The sequence below is a fragment of the Cervus canadensis genome, chromosome 10 (genome assembly GCF_019320065.1).
Source record: "Cervus canadensis isolate Bull #8, Minnesota chromosome 10, ASM1932006v1, whole genome shotgun sequence".
NCBI lineage: Eukaryota > Metazoa > Chordata > Mammalia > Artiodactyla > Cervidae > Cervus > Cervus canadensis.
The window spans coordinates 16487236-16509281 of record NC_057395.1 but is presented as its reverse complement, the minus strand read 5'-3'; the positions used below and the strand labels follow the sequence as shown (position 1 = coordinate 16509281).

The 22046-nt window shown below is 41.7% G+C and overlaps 1 long non-coding RNA gene across 1 annotated transcript; it reads right to left on the bottom strand.

Moving 5' to 3' along the window:
- Positions 1 to 1784: 1784 nt before the first annotated feature.
- On the bottom strand, positions 1785 to 21431 carry LOC122448676. The gene is made up of 3 exons (XR_006271720.1): positions 21352 to 21431; positions 14980 to 14985; positions 1785 to 1849 (listed from the first exon to the last, which is right to left on the bottom strand). It is a non-coding gene; the product is annotated as an uncharacterized LOC122448676 (long non-coding RNA).
- Between the last annotated feature and the right edge of the window lie 615 nt (positions 21432 to 22046).

Genomic DNA, 22046 nt, shown 5'->3' with positions numbered 1-22046 from the left:
TCATTTCTTTTTAAAAGTAAAATGAGACTTTTAGCAGATGAATAGACTGGATCTCAGTACTTAACTGTTACCACTGACTCTTATGAATAAATATTTCTTAGGGTCTTTGAAGCAGACATTGGTACAGTGCTTGGGATGCAAGATATTTATTAAGGTTTGGGAAAAAGAAGAAGTCAATATAAAACTGTGATAAAGCCTTGGCCAACCAGGCATGGGCTCTAGGACTAGAATTGCCTCTGGATCTTTCCTGAGTTGGATGAAGACGACCACATCTTTAAATTTCTTTCTAGACTAGCCATTTGATGTGGACTGTCCAATAAGTGGCATGGCTTGGGCTTGGGAACCCTGCGACTGAGGCAGACCTTGAAGGAGCTGGCAGCTGGAGGTAGGTTGCAGAATGCATACCCTGCAGCTAGACAGCAAACCTGTACTAAAGAGGGGTCTGTGTGATGCATCTCCGTATCAACCACAGTGCTGAGCCCAATGCTGCTGTTGTTCAGTCGCTAAGTCATGTCAGACTCTTTGTGGCCCCGTGGACTGCAGCACACCAGGCTTCCCTGTCCATCACCATCTCCCGGAGCTTGCTCAGACTCATGTCCATCAAGTCGGTGATGCCATCCAACCCTCTCATCCTCTGTCATCCCCTTCTCCTCCTGCCTTCAACCTTTCCCAGCATCAGTCTTTTCTAACAAATCAGCTCTTCACATACAGTGGCCAAAGTATTGGAGCTTCAACTTCAACATCAGTCCTTCCAATGAATATTCAGCATTCATTTCCTTTAGGATGGACTGGTTTGTCCTCCTTGCAGTCAGAGAGACTCTCAAGAGTCTTCTCCAACACCACAGTTTGAAAGCATAAATTCTTCTGCACTCAGCCTTCTTTATGGTCCAACTGTCACATCCACACATGACCACTGGAAAAAACATAGCTTTGACTATATGGACTTTTGTTGGCAAAGTAATGTCTCTGCTTTTTAATGTGCTGTCTAGGTTTGTCATAGCTTTTCTTCCAAGGAGCAAGCGTCTTTTAATTTCATGGCTGCAGTCACCATCTACAATAATTTTGGAGCCCAAGAAAATAAAGTCTTGTCACTGTTTCCATTGTTTCCCCATCTATTTGCCATGAAGTGATGGGACCGGATGCCATGTTCTTTCTGTTGTCCCATGTCTGGTTCTAACTGGTGCTTCTTGACCTGCTTACAAATTTCTAAGAAGGCAGGTTAGGGTATTCCTATCTCTTAAGAATTTTCCACAGTTTATTGTGATCCACACAGTCAAAGTCTTTAGCGTAGTCAAGAAGCAGAAGTAGATGTTTTTCTGGAATTCTCTTGCTTTTCCTATGATCCAACAGATGTTGGCAATTTGATCTCTGGTTCCTCTGCCTTTTCTAAAACCAACTTGAACATCTGGAAGTTCTTGGTTCATGTACTGTTGAAGCCTCGCTTGGGGAATTTTGAGCATTACTTTGCTAGTGTGTGAAATGTGTGCGATTGTGCAGTAGCTTAAACATTCTTTGGCATTGTCTTTCTTTGGAGTTGGAATAAAAACTGACCTTTTCTAGTCCTGTGGACACTGCTGAGTTTTCCAAATTTGCTGGCATACTAAGTGCAGCACTCTAAGAGCATCATCTTATAGGATTTGAAATAGCTCAGCTAGAATTCTGTTCATAGTGATGCTTCCTAAGGCCCACTTGACTTCACACTCCAGGTTGTCTGGCTCTAGGTGAGTGATCACACTATCATGTTTATTAGTCCTGTGGACACTGCTGAGTTTTCCAAATTTGCTGGCATACTAAGTGCAGCACTCTAAGAGCATCATCTTATAGGATTTGAAATAGCTCAGCTAGAATTCTGTTCATAGTGATGCTTCCTAAGGCCCACTTGACTTCACACTCCAGGTTGTCTGGCTCTAGGTGAGTGATCACACTATCATGTTTATCTGTGTCATTAAGATCTCTTTTGTATAGTTCTTCTGTGTATTCTTGCCACCTCTTTTTAATATCTTCTGCTTCTGTTAGGTCCATACAGTTTCTGTCCTTTATTGTGCCCATCTTTGGATGAAATATTCCTTTGATATCTCTAATTTTCTTGAAACAATCTCTAGTCTTTCCCATTCTATTGTTCTCCCTTATTTCTTTGCATTGATCGCTGAGGAAGGCTTTCTTACCTCTCCTTGCTATTCTTTGGAAATCTGCATTCAGATGGGTATATCTTTCCTTTGCCTTTCACTTCTTTTTTTGGGCTTCCCTTTTGGCTCAGCTCGTAAAGAACCTGCCTGTAATGTGGCAGACCTGAGTTCGATCCCTGGGTTGGGAAGATCCCCTTGAGAAGGGAAAGTCTACCCACTCCAGTATTCTGGCCTGGAGAATTCCATGGACTGTATAGTCCATTGGGTCGCAAAGAGTTGGACACAACTGAGCGACTTTCACTGCACTTCACTTCACTTCACTTCTCTTTTCTTAACTATTCTGGAGGCCTATTCGTAAGGCCTCCTCAGGCAACCATTTTCCATTTTTGCATTTCTTTTTCTTGGGGATGGTTTTGATCACCGCCTCCTGTACAGTGTTACAAGTCCATTGTACAGATTCAATAAATGTTGCTTGTGGTTGTTATTGCTGGCTATCTTTGATATTTAGATTTATGTACTGTTTTGCTGTCTCAACTCTCTTCTCCCCCACCTCCTCACTGCTCCCAAACAGCCTATCCCCTACCTTCCTTGGCATAAGCTCCAAGAGTCTATTTTCTATTCTAAGGGCCATGATAATAGCAAGTCCCATCAGGACTCTTTCTCTGAGCCCTTGAGAATACTCTTGCTCCTTCATTGCCTTGGGTTTCCAACCTCAGGTCATGTAACTTCAAGGAGTAGTGCAGAAAATATTTCTAGACTCAAGCACTCTTACAGCCTAAGGTATACATGAATCTCTCAAGAATCTTGTTAAAATGAAGATTCTGATCCAGTAGGGCTGAGACTCTTCCAGCAAGATCCTGAGCTATATTGATGCTGCAGGTTTAGTGAACATCTCTTTGAGTAGCAAAGTCTCAAAAAAAGTTTCTACAGTGATGGAAATGTTCCATATCTACATTGTCCAACACACTAGTCACTAACCATATGGGGCTACTCAGTATTTGAAACGTGGCTAGTGAAGTAGAGAAAATAAATTTAAATTTAATTCAATTTAATTTTGTTCAATGTGGCTAGTGGTGAATGTGCGGGTTTAGAGAACAGGATCCATGGCCTATTTAGCTCTGAATTCCTAGGACATAGCCAGGATATGGAGGCTCTCAATACATGTTTGTTGCAAGCAAGGAGCTTGTTGGCTGAGGCAGGGGGCTAGGGTGCCGTGGGAGACACATTCACATCTGTTCCACTTTATTTTTCCTAGAAACTGTATTTTGGGTGGTGTGGTATAGCTAGTGGATAAGACTGCAGAGTCCAGAGCTCATTTGTTTGGGTTTGAATATGGACTCAACTGTTTATCAAGCTTGGCTTCAAGATTCCTATGCCTCACTGTCATCATCTGTAAAATGGGGACACAGGAATACTTCATCTTATTGTGCTTCATTTTAATGTACGTGGCAGATACTGTCTTTTTTTGCAAATTGGATGTTTGTGGAAACTCTGTGTTGAGCAAATCTACTGGTGCCAACAGCATTTGCTCACTTCGTGTCTTTGGGTTACATTTGGGTAATTCTTGTAATATTTCAAAGTTGTTCATTATCATTCTGCTTGTCATGGTGACCTGTGATCAGTGAACTTTGATGTTACTACTGTGACATACCAAAGGCTCAGAGGACGTTTAGCATAAAGTATATTTTTGTCATATAAAGAGCAGTATATATTTGATGTATACAACTGGAGGAGTATGGAGATCATTTTATACCCATTAAATCAGCTTCACAATCTATGCCGTAAACATATACATCATCTCTGAAAGTTTCCTCCTGTTCTATTGGTATTATTATTATTATTATGGGTGCATGCGTGTGGTGGCGCTAGTGGTAAAGAACCCACCTGCCAATGCAGGAGACATAAAAGACACAAGTTTGATCCCTGGGTTGGAAAGATCACCTGGAGAAGGAAATGGCTATCCACTGTAGTATTCTTGCCTGGAGAATTCTACGGACAGAAGAGCCTGGTGGGCTACACGCCACAGGGTTGTAAAAAGTCACACAACTGAAGTGACTTAGCCTGCACATACGCATGTGACAATCACAATCATGTTCTTCTTGCCTTTTGATTGGCAGCTCCAGGTCATTATTTCAAGGAAGGTATGTCCTATGTCCATTTTCTTGGACATGGTGCTATTTTACACTTAATAGAGATAGTGTAGTATCAACTTAACTTTTATCTGCCTTGGGAAACCAAAAGATTTGTGTAACTCACTTTGTTGTGATATTTGCTTTATTGTGGTGGTCTGGATCTGAACTTAAGTTGTGGTTGTAAAATAGTGTGTCTTATGGCTTATGGGGTCTTCCCTGGTAGCTCAGCTGTTAAAGAATCCGCCTGCAATGCAGGAGACCCCAGTTTGATTCCTGGATCAGGATGATCCTCTGGAGAGAGGATAGGCTACCCACTCTAATATTCTTGGGCTTACCTGGTGGCTCAGACAGTAAAGAATCCACTCACAATGCAAGAGACCTGGGTTCGATCCCTGGGTTGGGAAGATCCCCTGGAGGAGGGCATGTCAACCCACTCCAGTATTCTTGCCTGGAGAATCCCCATAGACAGGGGAGCCTGGAGGGCTACAGTCCATGGGGTTGCAAAGAGTTGGACATGACTGAGCGACTAAGCACAGCACAGCACATAGCCTTATGGGTGTGCATGGAAGGATTTAACCTGTGTGCAGTTCTTAGAAGAGCTCTTGGAGCATGCCAAGTTCTCACGTGTACACATGGTCTTACGAAGGCTGACTCCACCTGGGTTAAGCCCTCACGCATCTTGGCCTTCTTTCCACCTTTCAGAAAAGCTGAGCAACTCCTTGAGCTCCATGTCCTTGGGTAGAAGGGCTTCTTTCATGTTGCTGATGCTAATTTGGACAACTCAGTCTGGTTGTGTTGTTAGCCCTGAAACATTTAACCCAAACCTCCATCCGTGCATGGAGCCAGTTCATCAAAGTGTCTGGTGGGAGGAGCGAGCTTCTGAAACAATGAGGTCAATGCTCCGAACCAAACAGGGTAATGCTAGCTGGCCCCACAGAAGATACGGCGGCTAGGAAATTCTGCACCCGTATTTATACAAAGCCAAGCAGGAAATGTTTGCCAGTGGAATAAATAAAGGAGCCTTCTGGTTACATAATGTTTTGCTGTGCCTCAGTTTGAGGCTGCTTTGGAATCGTGGCTTGGTCTAAGTTTTGAAGTTTGGAGCTCAGGGTGCCTGTCTCCTCTTTTGTTGCTTTGCCCTTGATACTTGAAATGTCATTCTACTCCAGGTCCTCAGGACATGAGTTAAAGCTGGACCTGAATGTGACTTCATTGTTTTGCTTTAGACAGCTGTCATGATCTACTTTGTTTCTGAACCTCTGACGTGGGGATCGATTTGGAATGATGGGCTGGAAGTGCTGGGGCTCAGAGGCAGTGATCCCGTGTGCCTAGAAAAAGGGGAAGTTCTACTTACTTGTTGAGATCCTACTATGTGCCAAGCATTCTGCTCAGCCAGTCTCAGGCTCCCACCATAACCTTGCAGTATAAGCAGTTATGATCCAGAGATGAAGAGTGGTCTTTAAGTACCTCAGAAATTAGGCTGAGTTAGCCCCTGCATCTCTGCTTTTTCCCTTCTGTTACATCACCTTTCCTGAACTAGAAATTAAAGCAGACATTTCAACTCGGTTTCCAAAGTTTCCCCGTGTAACCCAGGAAAACAAAGTTTATTCTCACCTGGAAGAAAAAACATCTGGTTGTAAAATATCAAAGAAAAATTCTCATGAGTCAACATAATTTAATTTGTCTAGAACATGTATGTTTATTATAGTGAGATTTGAATGTCTAACTACCCTGAAAAAGAGATACCTTTCGCTGCCCCACCAATATACATTTCATAAAGGCATTTACTGAGTGCCTGCTGGATACAACGTCTGCCTGGAAGTCGGAGGGGGCAAGTAGAGCCAGGTGCGAAGTCCTAACCCAGTCTGACGGGCTGGGGACTTGGTGACACCCACCTTATTATCTGGAGCCTCACTGTGCTTAAGTGTAAAGGATAAAGCCCCCTGAAGCTCTAGGGTGTGGTGACCCTGGCTGAACACTTAGGCACCTAGAGAGAGAACTCTACTCCCTGGTCGATTATCTCCTGGGGAAGCTTCTATCGTTCAACGTCGTTCAAGAAAACATGCATGAGTGTTGCCCAAGTGCCCCTTAAGATCAAGAGGGCTGAAGGAAAAACAGAAAAAGAGACAGAAATGGGAGCTGTGATGGTATCTGACATTTCTTGGGCATTTGCTATGACTCCAGCACTGTTGTAAATGTGTTACTTGGACTATCTTTACTCACAAGTCACTTAGTCCAGTGATTTACAACAGTGTGTGGGGCCTGTGGGGCTTCCCTGATAGCAGTTGGTAAAGAATCCACCTGCAATGCAGGAGACCCTGCTTCGATTCCTGGGTTGGGAAGATCCGCTGGAGAAGGGATAGGCTACCCACTGCAGTATTCTTGGGCTTGTGAGTGAATCTAGAAAGCTGAGAAGATGGACAAGTGTTCGCAGGTGTGTGGGGAAGGTGGCTGGGTCTGGGTGACTGACTGACTAAGCGATTTGAAGTTCACACTGGTGGCCCCTGAATTTCTGAGCAGGAGAGTCAGGGACCTGCAAATCAGTTGGAAAAGGGTCTGTGGGACTAGTCTTGAAGCTTCTTTTGCTTGGCATACACATTATTTTTACTTCAGTTCAGTTCAGTCGCTCAGTCATGCTTGACTCTTTGCTATCCCATGGACTGCAGCACGCCAGGCCTCCCTGTCCATCACCAACTCCCGGAGCTTACTCAAACTCAGGTCCATCAAGTCAACGATGCCATTCAACCATCTTTTTCTCTGTCGTCCCCTTCTCCTCCTGCCTTCAATCTTTCCCAGCATCAGAGTCTATTCCAATGAGGCAGCTCCTCCCATCAGGTGGCCAAAGTACTGGAGTTTCAGCTTCAGCATCAGTCCTTCCAATGAACACCCAGGACTGATCTCCTTTAGGATGGACTGGTTGGATCTCCTTGCAGTCCAAGGGACTCTCAAGAGTCTTCTCCAACATCACAGTTCAAAAGCATCAATTCGTCGGTGCTCAGCTTTCTTTAGTCCAGCTCTCACATCCATACAAGACCACTGGAGAAACCACAGCTTTGACTAGACGGACCTGTGTTGGCCAAGTACTGTGTTTTTGCTTGGTCTGCATGTTGGCTGCGGGATGTCTGTTGGCAGAGGCTGGAGTCCAGGCCCCTCACAGAGCTGTTCCTTGGTGCTGTCATTGGTCCCCTGCAGACCCTCTCGATACTGGGGCCCAAGTGTCTGAAGCTGCTCCACTGAACTCACTCAATAGTATCCTGCCTTTTCCCTGAAGGCTTGCCTTTTCTAAATTTATCTTCTCTTGAGGTTTATGTTCAGTGAAATGCACAGTTCTTAAGTATTAAAATATGGTTTGAGGTTTGAGAAATAGGTATTCCCATGGATTCACCACCACTTGAGATTTAGAATATTGTTATCTCTCCAGAAAGTCCTTTTTTTCCCTCTCTGGTTGATCTCTGCCTCTCTTGTCACCACACCTGACAACTATTCTGCTTTTTATCCCTGTAGATTAGTTTTACCTGTTGCAGAACTTCATTGCTGTGCTTGCTAAGTCACTCAGTCATGTCTTTGTGACCCTACGGACTGTAGCTCCTCTGTCCATAGGATTCTCCAGGCAAGAATACCAGAGTGGGTTGCTATGCCCTCCTCCAGGAGTTCTTCCTGACCCAGGGATTGAACCTGTGACTCTTACGTCTCCTGCATTGGCAAGTGGGTTCTTTCCCACTAGCACCACCTGGGAAGCCTGAACTTTGTCTACTTGAAACCAAATGATATGTACCTTTTGAGTCTGCTTTTTTACACTTGATATCATGATCTTGAGGTTTTTTTTCACATTGTGATATGTACCAGGAGTTTCTTCCTTCTTGTTGCTGAGAAGTGTTCCATTATATGGATACACCACAGCTTTTAGAATCCATCCTCAGAGATGGACTTTTAGGTTGCCTCTCATTTTCAGCATGATACACAAAGCCATTAGGAAAGTTCGTCTGCAAGACTTGTTGGCATGTGCACTTATTTCCCTTGTGTAGATATGCAGATGGGAATTCTTGGGTCAGAGGGCAGTTTCCCAAAGCAGTTATGCCATTTTATACTCTTACTCAAGATTTTCTCTCAAAAGGTCAGCAGTGCTGGAAGAGGGATCTTTGTACTACTTTCTCTTTGACCTTCCATCTTCTCTTCCTATCAAACAGGGTCGACTAGCCAAATCTAAACACAGTGCAGGATTCAATTAGCAGATATTCTCATTTCTGATTACTTGAGCTTTTTATTCTCCAATTCATTCTGTCCAAAAATCATTTTTTCAAAATGTATAAATAAGTGAAAATGTGAAGGACTTTAAAAGTCTAAGAAAAAAAGCAACAGCTAACATCAAACTTAATGGTAACTATTACATGTTTTCCCCTGGTGATCATGAAAAAGATGAGGATATCCACTCTTACCACTTCCATTGACATTGTACTAAAGGTCACACCAGTCCAGTAAGAGAAGAAAAAGAAGCATAAAGATCAAAAGGAAGAATATGACTTTTTGTTTACAAAAGTTATTTTTATCTGTGTAGACAATCCTAAGGATTCTGTAAAAATCTGCTGGAACTAGTATCAAGTTCAGCAAGGTTTTGGTATTCAAAGTTGATCTGCAAAATAGATTGTATTTGTATATCCAACAGCAACCATTTGAAAAATAAAAAATGTTTAAAAAGCATCAAAAATCATAACAGACCAAAATTTATTTCCAGCAAAAATGTGCAAGATGCACATTAAAAAATACAAAACATTTCAGGAAGAGATGACCTAAAGAAATGGAGAAATATACCATATTCATGGATTGGAAAACTCACTATTATTAAGATCAAATTGATCTCTAGATGGGGTTGGCAAACATTTTCTGAAAGGTCCACAAACTTTAAGTTTTGTAGGTCATGTTATCTTAATTGCAGGTACTCAACTTTGCCTGTATAATATGAAAGCATAGACAATATATACATGAAAAGTGTGGCCAGGTTCCAATAAAACTTTATTTACAAAAACAGACTGCGGGCCGTATTTGTCCCTCTTTTATTATTCATCAGCTGAAAAATGAGAAGTAAGACCAAATGGTCTCCAGAGTTCCTTCCAGCTTTCTCTTGGAAAAAAAACAAAAGGTTCTCTTCTCTAATCATGCCAGATAAAGACAGCATATAATAACTTATATTAGTTTATTTGACTACCAATTCTCTTGCCAACCTCTCCTTCACATATAAAGTGGTGATAATGACGCCTACTTGATAGTGTTGATGAGAATGTTTAGTGAAATAATATAAAGACATGGATATCTGGATAATGCTGGGCTCATTCAAAGAAATTCATATCCTTCACTCCCAATCTTTGTTCCAGTTTTTTCCCATTTGTTTTCAGAATTTAGCTTTAGAGGTCGACATGTCAAATACTGTTTCCAGTCCATCAACTGAAGCTTCAGATCACAGGCTTGTGTATGTCTGAGGAACCTGGTGTTAGGTGTTCAAAACACACGCAGACTGGCCCAGCTGCCACATTACCACTTTGCAGAGTGAGGTGCTGGGGTTTGAGCCCCAAGAATTAGTACTGTAGACTTCCAGGTTCGTAGCTCTGAAGGACTCAGCTCTATTTCAGGGGGTGCAGGGAAGAACCAGTTCAGGAAACCCTGGGGCGGTAGCCCAGAAACAACAGGCACTTAAGCCCCTTTTGCCTTTTTAAGAAGACATGCTTCTTATTGTAAATATTATGCTCCAGCCTCCCAGCATAATCCCAAATAATGTCATCTCTGGGAAAAGTTGACAAGTGGAGAGAATTTAAGGCCTTCCATCTGTTGGGAAAGAAAGCTGGTAGATGTACAGGAGTTTCTTTCCACCTTACACTGTTGGGTCATCCCTTCATTGACTTTTCTTTTCCTTTCTGATCTTGAGTCGGCTGAAGATGAGGGTGATATGCTGCTTGCTTCAGTCCTGCCCTGCATGGCATTTGTCTTGCAACTTTCCCATGCTTGTTTCAACAGGGGAAAAAAAAAAATCAAAGAGATTGACATATAGCTGCCCCGAGGCTAGATTGTCACTGAAATAGACTTCTTCAAATAAAAATAAGGGCCATTTTTGCTTGCATGGCTTTGCAATGAAACACAGTTAATAAAAACTGCATGGGAAACTCACATTGCAGCTATAAAAAAATTAGAAAATAGAATTCTTAGCTAAAGTCAGCAGTGATTGTTGGCTCAGGGTAGGAATTAGGGAGGAAAACATTCTGAAACTCATTGAAAGTGAAGAGAGAAGATTTATTACCCTTTATCCATCTGTTTAACCCTTCAGAAGGAAAGTTGAGAGTCACATTTGCTTAGAAAGTGATTGAGTCCTGGCTTTTAAGATGAGGATAGACCATTTTCTCCTTGTGGATAAACTGTTAAGTAGAAAATAGGGCTACTTAGCTTAAAAACAAAAACAAGCAAAAATCCAAAACTGCTCCAAAACAAAGATTGGTAAAATCACAGACGACAAGCTTTCCCGTTTATTTTTCCTCCTCTGCCAGCCACCATCTTTGTGTGAGTGTATCGAATGTCTCTGAGGTTAGATTGTGTATCTTTCCAGGTGGGAGGGCGGGGACACCTCTCCAGTCCTCATATCCCAACATCATCATCTGGAATATCTCTTGAAACCCTGGAGAGATGGTTTGTTTCTAGAGCACCCCACTGGGCAGGGGTTGTGCCTTCTAGAATGGAATATCCAGGATCCTTCCAGTTTTAATGGGAAGTGCCACTAGGTCATCAGGAAATGGTGATTGATTATCTGAGAAATTTCACCGTCTTTCTGCATTCAGTGTTCACCAAAGCCATTACTCTAATGGGAAGCCGAGGTCTTGACCAATTCCCGCTTAAGGCGACAAACATGAAAAATCACAGCATCTAGACAAGTGTGCTTGGTTTAGGCCCTGGTTGCTGTGGGAGAGTTTATAAGAATATTTAGAAGTGACTCAGGGTCCTTTCTTTCTCTCTCCTTAAAACCTATAAACTCCAGTCATTTTCACAGGTTTTTGCTAATTAATGCCACCATTGTGGAAATGGGACTGTTCTGCAAGCAAGCTGCAACAAATGGGATTTTTATTGCTGGTGGGAAAACCTGGGGAATAATTAGCAGATCCGTGGAGATCCCTTGACTCCAGGCATGTGCATGGTAATGGCCAACCCTGGAGATCACTGAGGGAAATGGGGTCGGAGTTTCTACCTTAGGGCACGTTTATATTGTCAGTTACAGCCTTCAAACCGCAGTTGGACAAATGTGGGAAAGAACTCTGAAATGCTAGACAGATGAATCTGATGTGGACCGATCTCAACCAGGAAGGCTGGCTCTGCTTCGCTAAGTGCTGTGCAGCTGCCAAGACTTGCAAATGAAATATTTTGATATCTTGTTAAACTTGAGTCCCCAGAGAGGCTCACACACATACACACAGACACACACATGGTTGATGAGGGTCCCCCTCAAGGTGCTTGGCTGGGGGAGACTACAGAAACGACAGACTCGTCGGGCCAGAAGAGGACCTGGGGGTCATCTGGTCCAGAGGTTCATAACCGAGGATCCTTGGGGGAAAATAATTATAATTTTTACTTTTACTAATCTCTAACTGAAATCTGTCTTTGCTTCCCATTTCAAATGTGGGCAAAAAACCACAGGGACATCATATGTGCCTGTGACTTTGACACAAAAAAAGTCAGAGATGTCTTTGTATCACATCTCAGTGTTGTACACTATCTCGAGATATTGTTCATGCCCATCACGTCTTTGAAATTATGGGATTTAGGAGAGCGACTGTTAGATATTATCATTTGTGTTACTAAAGAATATACATATATTATTATATCACACATTTAAAATTATTTTTAGCTCTGTGTTTTATGTGATTAGTTGTTTTGTAATTGTATGTATTTTCTTTTAGCCATTTAAAAATATTACTGTGAAAGAGGTCATTGCCTTCATCAGACTGCTCAAGAGGTCCATAATACAAGGTTTAAGAATGCTTCTGGGGATTTTGCTGGTGCTCCAGTGGCTGAGACTCTGAGTTCCCAGTGTAGGGAGCCCAGGTTCCATCCCTGGTCAGGGAACTAGATTCCACATGCCACAGCTGAAGAAACTGCATGCCACAACTAAGACCTGGCAAAGCCAAAATGAATAAATAAATATTAAAAAAAAGAACATTTCCTTGCACAGTCTCCTCTCTTTACAGCTGAGGAAACTGAGGCAACATGGTGAGTGGCAGAGAAAGAGCCAGAACCCCACAGTGCTGTCTTTGTTCTGTTCCCACCATTATGGAGTCTGCAGAGGAAGAGTGTGCCCGCAGTAAAAACAATATAGAACACTTCTGGCAAAGAATGTTTTTAAGCTGAGGATTCAGGGATGGTAAGAAATTCCTGAGGCTTATATTAGCAAATTTGTTTCCAAATTCAAATGTACTTTTCTACCTTCATTTTTAGAGAGTGGACATTGCCAAGTAAAGTACATGTCATTATTAAAAAAAAATCAACTCAGAGGCGCAAGGATGCAGGTTATCTTTAAACCGACCGACCGAATACATTTTTCCTATTTTCTGCACCCCTGGCGAAAGTTTTATCTCCTGCGTATTTCAGGGGAATTGAAATGAAAATTTTAATCTGCAAACGTTCTAATTATGAGTGGCAGGGAGCTGGGTGTCAGGGCAGTCTAGATTGGAATGAGGATGGATAATTTGGATTACCAGCTTCATGTTATTTTCTAGAATAAGATGCACTAATGATACAGGTATGCTTAGTTGCTCAGTCATGTCCAGTTCTTTGCAACCCTATGGACTGTAGCCCACCAGGCTCCTCTGTCCATGGGCTTTCCTAGGCAAGAATACTGGAGTGGGTTGCCATTTCCTCCTCCCGGGGATCTTTCCAACCCACGGATCAAACCTGATCCTGCAGTTTCTGCATTGCAGGCCCATTCTTTACCACTGATCCACCCGGGGAGCCCATATTAATGAGGCACATATGTGTATATGTCTCCACTAGTGGAAAAGACAAGAAATGAATTTATTTCAATATCTTTTATGAAAGTGTCAGGTGATGTGAATCTGTTACATTGTGTTACCTGGTGTGAACATAAAGACGTAAGAAATTCAAATAAATTCTCACTCTATCATGGTTCAGTTGGAGGCAGATTTTCTTAAAGCAATTGATCTTGAAACATTCTGATTGTCTAAGTTTGATAATTCATGGAATTGTAAAACCTTAGCACGTAATCTAATCCAGTAGTTCTCAAACCTTTTTCTTTTTTTTCCTTAGCAATTTATCAGTGTGACGTGTATATATTTATTTATATTTTTTGGCTGTATATTTTTTGTGTTTTAACTTTTTCATTTTGAAATCATTTCAGGTTTATGAAAAAATTACAGATATAAATAATTTCTTAGTATGCTCACATCAAGACTCTCTGAAAGTTAATATTTTTTATAATCACTGTACAATGATCAAAATCAATAAATTAACACTGATCCTACTCTATTGTCTAAACTGTCAAGCTTATTTAAGCTTCACCAGTCATCCCACTAATGTTCTTTTTTTTGGTCCAGAATCTGACCTATGATTAAATTATGTTACATTTAGCTTTTATCTCTGCTCTTCTCCTTTAATCAGAAACATTTCCTCAGTCTTTCTGTCCTTTGTGACCTTGAACTTTAAAGAGTTTGGACCAGTTATTTTGTAAAAGTTTCTTCACCTTGGGTTGAACTGATGTTTCCTTGTGATTCTTTTCAGGCTACACTCTACACTCTTTCAGCAGGAAAATCACAGAAGTGATCTTGCGTTTTTCTCGGTGCACTTTGATATTTAGGAGGCATTAGGAGGCATTTGATGTTGATATCTCATTACTGATGTTGTTAACTTTGATCCCTTGGTTAAGGTGGTGTCTGCTAGATATCTCCACTATCCATTCAGTTCAGTTGCTCAGTCGTGTCCAACTCTTTGTGATCCATGGATTGCAGCATACCAGACTTCCCTGTGCATCACCAACTCCCGCAGCTTGCTCAAACTCATGTCTATAGAGTTGGTGATGCCATCCAACCATCTCATCCTCTGTCATCCCCTTTTCCTCCTGCCTTCAATCTTTCCCAGCATCAGGGTCTTTTCTAATGAGTCAGTTCTTCACATCAGGTGGCCAAAGTATTGGAGTTTCAGCTTCAACATCAGTCCTTCCAATGAACACTCAGGACTGATTTTCTTTAGGATGGACTGGTTGGATCTCCTTGCAGTCCAAAGGACTTCACTGTAATTAATAAGTACTCTCCGTTATAATTAATAATTATTCTGTGGGGAGATACTTTGAGACTTTGTAAAAATCCTGTTTCTCACCTTACTGTCCCCTACTAATTTTAACTGATAATTCTTGCCTTAAACAACTACAGAAATATTTTGTTTTATTGCACTTCATCTTATCGCACTTTGTAGATATTGTGTTTTTTACAACTTGAAGTTTTGTGGCCACCCTGTGTTAAACAAGTCTATTGGTGCCATTTTCCCAATAGCATTTGCTCACTTTGTGTCTTTGTATCACATTTTGGTTATCCTTGGAAAGTTTCAAAGTTTTTGCTATTATTATATTTCTTAAGGTGATTTGTGATCAGTGATCTTTGATGTTATTATTGTGACTTGCTGAAGCCTCAGTTGATGGTTAGCATTTCCTAGCAGTGAAATATTTTTTAACTAAGGCATACCCACCACTCTAAGGGCAGAAAGTGAAGAGGAACTAAAGAGCCTCTTGATTAAGGTGAAAGAGGAGAGTGAAAAAGCTGGCTTAAAACTCAACTTTCGAAAAACTAAGATCATGGCTTTTGGTTCCATCAGTTCATGGCAAATAGACGGGGAAAAAATGGAAACAGTGACAGATTTTATTTTCTGGGGCTCCAAAATCACTGCAGATGGTGACTGCAGCCATGAAATTAAAAGATGTTTGCTCCTTGGAGGGAAAGCTATGACAAACCTAGATAGAGTATTAAAAAGCAGAGACATCACTTTGCTGACAAAGGTTTATACAGACAAAGCTATCACTTTTCCAGTACTCATATATGGATGTGAGAGTTGGACTATACAGAAGGCTGAGCATGGAAGAATTGATGCTCTCAAAGTGTGATGTTGGAGAAGACTCTTGAGAGTCCCTTGAACATCAAGGAGATCAAACCAATCAATCCCAAGGAAATTAATCCTGAATATTCCTTGGAAGAACTGATGCTGAAGCTGAAGCTCCAATACTTTGGCCACCTGATGCAAAGAGCCTTCTCATTGGAAAAGATCTTGGTGCTGGGAAAGACTGAAGGCAGGAGGAGAAGGGGGAGACAGAATGAGGTGTTGGATGGCATCACCGACTCAATGGACATGAGTTTGAGCAAACTCTGGGAGTTGGTGATGGACAGGGAGGCCTGGCGTGCTGCAGTCCATGGGGTTACAAGAGTTGGACATCAATGAGCTACTGAACAACAAAAACAAAAACCCCAGTGGCGTTAGTGGTAAAGAATACACCTGCCAATGCAGGAGATGCAAGAGGCATGGATTTGATCCCTGGGTTGGGAAGATGCCCTGCGTAGAAAGTGGCAACCCACTCCAATATTCTTGCCAAGAAGATTCCATGGACAGAGGAGCCTGGTGGGCTACAGTCCATGGAGCCACACAGAGTAGGACACGACTGAGCACACGCGTGCTTTTTAGTCGTAATGCTGGTGCACACTTAATAGGCTGTGGTATAGTGTAAATGCTAGTTTTATATGCACTGGGAAACCAAAAAATTTGTGTGACTTGTTTTATTGTGATATTCATCTGACTGTGGAAGTTTGGAACTGAACTCCCATTGTCTCTGAGGTCTCCCCGTATTCGGTTTGTATGAGAAAGAAGCAATTTTACTCTAGAGAAGATTCAATATTAACATGAAATCCAAAATTTCCTTTTCTTGAGCTTTAGATTGTTGTTCATGATTACTCATTCATTGCCTCACTGAATCCCTTTCTCTCACTATTTACCCAAAGTTATAAATGCCATGACCATGTGACAGTTAAGAATGTGCACACATAGTAAATGAACTTGAAAGACAGGCGTGGTAATTCCTGAGGCTTCTTACTGGATTTCAAGTACTTAAAAACAGAAAAAGGTGCTAAGTGGGTTCTTTTGTGCATAAATGTATTTCAGTTACTCCTATGAGTAGAGAAGAGCTTAATCATTTATATCTTCAAGGTCAAAACACCTAATAAATATACACCATGCTGAAATAAACCTTCTGGGTTACACACGTGTCAAAAACAAAAGCTTCATGCCACACTCTAATACGCATTGAAGTGAGCTGGACTCTCAGGGAGAGAGAGGAAATGTTGTGATGGGGAATTTCTGGTGTTAACATTTGACCACCAACTTTAATTATTTTTGTAGCACAATTCTAGGTGTATGGAAGTAAGCAGATAAGTAAAACTGCCTCAGAATTTCACTCGCTACTTTAGAAGGGGCTGTAAGACTCATATACCTGGGCATCCACCAAAGAAAGGTCTTATATATTGGTCCTTGGAATGACTGGGGCCAGCTGGTGAAAAGACCCCCCCACTCCAAGGCAATCAATCCCCCAAAATGTGCATGAGAATTGACTTCTCACAAGACTAGTATTTTTCAGGGCTGACTCCTTTAAAAGTATGAAAGGGAAATTGTTAGTCAGTCAGTTGTGCCTGAGTCTTTGCGACCCCATGGACTGTAGCCCAGCAAACCTCTCTGTCCATGGAATTCTCCAGGCAAGAATACTAGAGTGGGTTGCCATTTCCTTCTCCAGGGGCTCTTCCTGACCCAGGGATCCAACCCAGGTCTCCTGCATTGCAGGCGAATTTTTCACTGTCTAATGTTGGTATAGGAGGGTTCACTTTTCTTTTCCAAATAATAAGACAGCTTCCTAAGCCTACCAAGTTTCTTACGTTTCGCCTTCACTTTCCAGAGGCCACCCTTGATTATAAGTGCCCCATCCTTGGAGAACTCGAGCGCTGGAAGTGTAACACCTCCATCACTTCTCACTAGTTTTCACTGTTAAAATTCCTCCCTGATGTCTATTTGAGGATCTGCTTCCATAAAAACCCAGTCTTTTAAAATCCAGCTGCAATAGTCGACACCAAAGCTTGTTTCTTGACCTGCCCTTCCCAACACTGTAATAAGAACTTTGGATGAATTTTTAAAGTATGTTTGTTAAATGTATTGTGGACACAAGGCTGAGAGAGGGCACAATTTCCAGAGGACAGCCTTAGGCTGATCGTAAGATCGGATTAAAACCCCAAAGGTCATGACTGCTGAGTCTGGGCCAAATGTAACAAGCTGAAGTAAAAAGGGCTATGTGTGAGATTGTTAGTTTGGGTCAGAAAATATCTGCTGGCATAAATACAGATCAAAGAAGAAGCAAATGGGCAAAAACAAAATGAAACAAAACCAAACTTGGTAGAGTTTTTACTGCAGATAAACCCACACTAGAAATATGGAGTGGCTGGAAACGTAACTTTCCAATCCATTCCTGTGGAGTCCTTGAATGCAGAATCTAGTGGCCTGGTAACGAAGACCTTGACCAAATTGTTGGAGGCCCTTAGGTCTAGCGCTAGTGACCTGATGCGGAGGATGGCAGCTTCTGAATTCTTGAGCAAACCCACTGGGCAGATGTTTGCTCAGTCAGAAGAGCTGTGTGATTTTCCATTAAGTTTGATTTTATACTAAGCTTCAAACCTTGTTGCCTCCTTTTTCCTTATGACAATCTTTAAGAAACAAATGGATTTTTTAAATAAAACATTAGCAACAACCAAAAAAAAAAAAAAAGGGAGGGGGGAGGAGGAAGAGAGAAACAAATATGTCAAAGAAAATTCTGAAAACAAGTGACCAATTTGTCCTAAGAACAATAGTTTATGCATATGGAAATTAAGGTTGTGTTATGGAAAAACATCACAAATGTTTCGAGTATAAGAGATGTAACTGGAAAAAAAAAGAAATGTAATTGGCTGGCACTGAAGTAGAGGGGAGGCGGATGCAGTCCTGTTCGTCAATTTCACATTTGTAAATATTCTTTAGCTTTGTCATCCCTTGTGATCAGTGATCAGTGCCAAAGAAACAGTACTTACTTTGGAGAAAAGCAGAAGCTGAGTGTAAAGTAGATCTGTGGGCTGTTTTCTTTGATTGCTTGTTTTTGCATTTTGCCTACCTTTTACTCTTGTCCCAGGTGCATAAAATGTTCAACTATGAGAACAAAGAATGAGAAAGAAATAAAAGAAACGTGAGTTTCAGACATAGGAAACAAACACAGTTATGAAAGGGGAAAGGTGGAGAGGGGTAAATTGGTAGTTGGAGTTAACAGATACACACGACTGTACACAAAATACATAAAAAATAAGGACCTGCCATATAGTACAGGGAGCTATATTCAGTATCTTGTAAAAACCTCCTTTAATGGAAGAGATTCTGAAAAAAAACACATATATTCAGTTATTATATATATTTATGCATATACTCAGTTTAATATATTTGTATATATTCAGTTATATATATGTGTGTGTATGTACACACAGATGAATCATTTTGCTGAACACCTGAAACTATAGTACAACATTGTAATTCAACGATACTTCAATTTTAAAAGTCAATAAAAAGGAAACAATTGTAGAAATTAAAAAAAGAAAAAGAAATGTGAGTGGATAGAATACTAGGAGAGTTTCCTGCAGGACATGAAGGGGGTCCATATCCTGGATCCCGAGCCCAATTCTCTCTGACTTTGTTTCTTGGTCTACACCCCACCTTTCAGTGAGGCCGTCTAAGGTGGCCCATGCAAGCTTGGAAAAGCACATCAGTTCTGAAGATGAACTGGCGACACAATAGGTAACAGAGGAGTAACCCCTAAGAAGGAAGCTTCCAGTGAGCAAGCAGATACAGACATCTGCCAGTGAGGTGTCTAACCAGAAGGAGGTTGCCTATTTTCTGGTGACTTTTGATTCTGGTCTGAAGGGCTAATATGGTGTCAGGGCTTTAGCTTTGCTCTGTCCCAATTTCTACAAGAAGTGAAGCTGTGAAGCCACTTAGAACCAGCACATAAACTGCTTCTAAATGATCAGAAACCTCTGGAGTTCTCCACTTCAGTTCACTGGATGCCTTTAAGCAACAGAGATTTAAAAGTCTTGAGATTATAGGACCATAAAAATATACATTTACATGTGGTCACATGCAAGGTTTAAGACTGGGAGTGAACCACAAAGGGAATGCTTTATACAGCACCAAAATTCAAGTTCAATTAATGACACAGCAGCTCCAAGAGGAACACGAGGAAAACACCTGAACTGGGGGCCCTTCTGAGCCCTGGGTGTGGGTTCTGGCCCTGCAAGTCTGCACGGCTGTTACTCCCTGCTCTCCTCCTTCTGGGGCCTTCTGCAGCCACATAAAATGCAGCTAGTAAAACAGGTTTCCATGGGAGGGAGACTTGGGAGTGTCCGAATTTCCTTCTTCTTCTTTTTTTTTTTTGCTAAACAATTAAGCAACGAAAACAATCTGGGAAAATAGAAGACATTTCAGAGTTGGCCATGCATTCTGCACATGCCAAGGAGGGGGATTTCTGTAGCCTTTTGACTCCTAGTCCTGTATTTACTTGTTGGCTAACTTGAATTAATTTATTTAGTCTTGGAGACTGTGGGCTTTCTTTCCATCCTTGAAGTGTCTCTTCTCTCTCCTCACCCCGAAGAATGGCAGGCTTAACTCAGATGGTAGCTTGGGGATCTCCTGTTACTGGGTTAGAAGAAATGATCTTAGTTTAATGAGCACATTATTCAGTGAATTTTAAAGGGAAAGATAGTTTAGTGCTCTCTGTGGGCCAGGCCTCATGTAGGATACCTAAGAGGGAAAGACACATGAGGGGACAATCATGGAAAGTGGGGAAAATGGACATGGGGTTAATACAAGGGAGGCCATTGAGAGGACTGCAGTCTTATCCATATCTGGGGACTTGACAAAGATTTCTTGCTGAAATATTAACTGAGGCCCATGGAGTAAGAGGGAGTCCATAAAGTAACAAGGGGAAGGAAGCACTTTCCAGGAAAAGGGACAGTCTGATTAGGGGTGACTGCTCGTGTGTACAAAGGAATAAAAGTGTTGACCATGGCTGGTACTGTCAGGAGTTTGGGGTCTCACTGCCAAGAGCAAGAGAGCAAGGCATTCTCCCTGCCTGGGAAGTACTGGGGCTGGGTGATGGGGGGACTTCTGCTTCCCCTGATGTCAGCCATTAGCAGGCATCCCCATCATACCCCAGGAGCCCGCATGAACCAACCCATTATGCCTCTATCGACCATGCATTATCCAGGCTTTCTGAAATATCTGTTTTGTTTCTTTAAATTGTGGGACTTCCCTGGCAGTCCAGTGGTTAAGACTCCACACCTCCACTGCAGGGGTTGCAGGTTCAATCCCTGATTGGGGAACTAGAATCCTGCATGCCACATGGTGTGGCCAAAAAATGAAGAAAAAACTTGTACCCACTTGGGGATTAATACATCGTTAGATAAAATAAACTTAGATCCAAGTTGAGAAGGAAAGGGGGCTCATTTGTTCTGTTATGTTGGGATTGGGGGAATAATTGGTATCTACCTAATTTTTGCCTTCTGAGCTAGTCTTAGAGAGTTGCTGCCAAAGAAATCTATGAAAATATTCATAGATTAGGACATACTAAAGGGCAGAGAAAAACATCTAGCAGTTCATGTTCCTTGACCTCTCAGAAGCCCATTATGGAGGCCTTTAGGTTATAAAGGGTCATTTTCCTTCTCAACACATTTCCCTTAAGGCATAAATGTTTGGTAATGTGCTCATTAAACATTAACGCCTCAAACAACCACAAACACCCTTTTTGGTACAGGGAAGAGGTTAGAACTGTGGAATCTAAAGCACCAGCCGGCAGAGGTACATTCTGGGGAGGGGAGAGGAGAAGAGAGGCCCAGATAGAAGGAACGCCCGACATTGGAGGGAGCAGAGCAGGATTCATGGAGGACCTTGTGAATTACATGTTGTGTGACTCTGAACTTTCTGGATTTGAGATAACTCAACTGGAATACTATCACCTCCACTAGCTTTGCTTATAGTGATGCTTCCTAAGTCCCACTTGGCTTCGCATTCCAGGATGTCTTGCTCTAGGTGAATGATCACACCATTGTGATTATCTGGGTTGTGAAGATCTTTTTTGTATAGCTCTTCTGTGTATTCTTGCCACCTCTTCTTAATATCCTCTGCTTCTGTTAGGTCCACACCATTTCTGTCCTTTATTGAGCCCATCTTTGCATGAAATGTTCCCTTGGTATCTCTAATTTTCTTGAAGAGATCTCTAGTCTTTTCCATTCTATTGTTTTCCTCTATTTCTTTGCATTGATCACTGAGGAAGGCTTTCTTATCTCTCCTTGCTATTCTTTGGAACTCTGCATTCAAATGGGTATATCTTTCCTTTTCTCCTTTGCTTTTCACTTCTCTCCTTTTCACAGCTATTTGTAAGGCCTCCTCAGACAGTCATTTTGCTTTTTTGCATTTCTTTTTCTTGGGGATGGTCTTGATCCCTGTCTCCTGTCTCCGTCCATCATTCATCAGGCACTCTGTCTATCAGATCTAGTCCCTTAAATCTATTTCTCACTTCCACTGTTAGTCATAAGGGATTTGATTTAGGTCATACCTGAATGGTCTAATGGTTTTCCCTACTTTCTTCAATTTCAGTCTGAATTTGGCAATAAGGAGTTCATGATCTGAACCACAGTCAGTTCCCAGTCTT